Source organism: Rhea americana, unplaced genomic scaffold, assembly GCF_003343005.1.
Source record: "Rhea americana isolate MKP2758 unplaced genomic scaffold, rheAme1 scaffold_20, whole genome shotgun sequence".
NCBI lineage: Eukaryota > Metazoa > Chordata > Aves > Rheiformes > Rheidae > Rhea > Rhea americana.
Genome location: NW_028186150.1, coordinates 1,433,505 through 1,433,988, shown reverse-complemented (window position 1 = coordinate 1,433,988; position 484 = coordinate 1,433,505).

Below are 484 nucleotides of genomic sequence, written 5' to 3'. Positions count from 1 at the left end.
AACAGTCACAAAGACACAGAGGCACTAGTCTTGCAAAAAACCCACATCATACCMGAGTCAAGCACCCTTACCTTAAAGGGTGACTCAAATTTCAATTACTTTAGCCATGTGCTTAAAGATAAGTGTTTATGCGATCAGGGCTACAGTAAGCATCTTCTGAGAAAACACTTCAGGGGAAAAAGTGCGGTATATCTTAATATTCTTTGCCTCAACATGTATATAAGCAACACACCCTTTTTATTATGTAGTTACCTAGAGCTGTCCACGCTGCTCCTTAACGCCTCGAACGGTTTCACGCGTTGCAGTGGTCCAGCCCGGCCCCGGTAACAGCCTTGCAGCCGCTCCCGGGCGGGCGCGTCACCGCCAGAGGCTACAGCTGCAGCCTCCCCGCTAGCCGAACCGCGTCACTCTCCTCCGAACCGAGCGGGTCGCGCTAGCTGCGGGCGGGAGAGCCCCAAGCCGCTCTCACGAGCGCGCGGGCCGC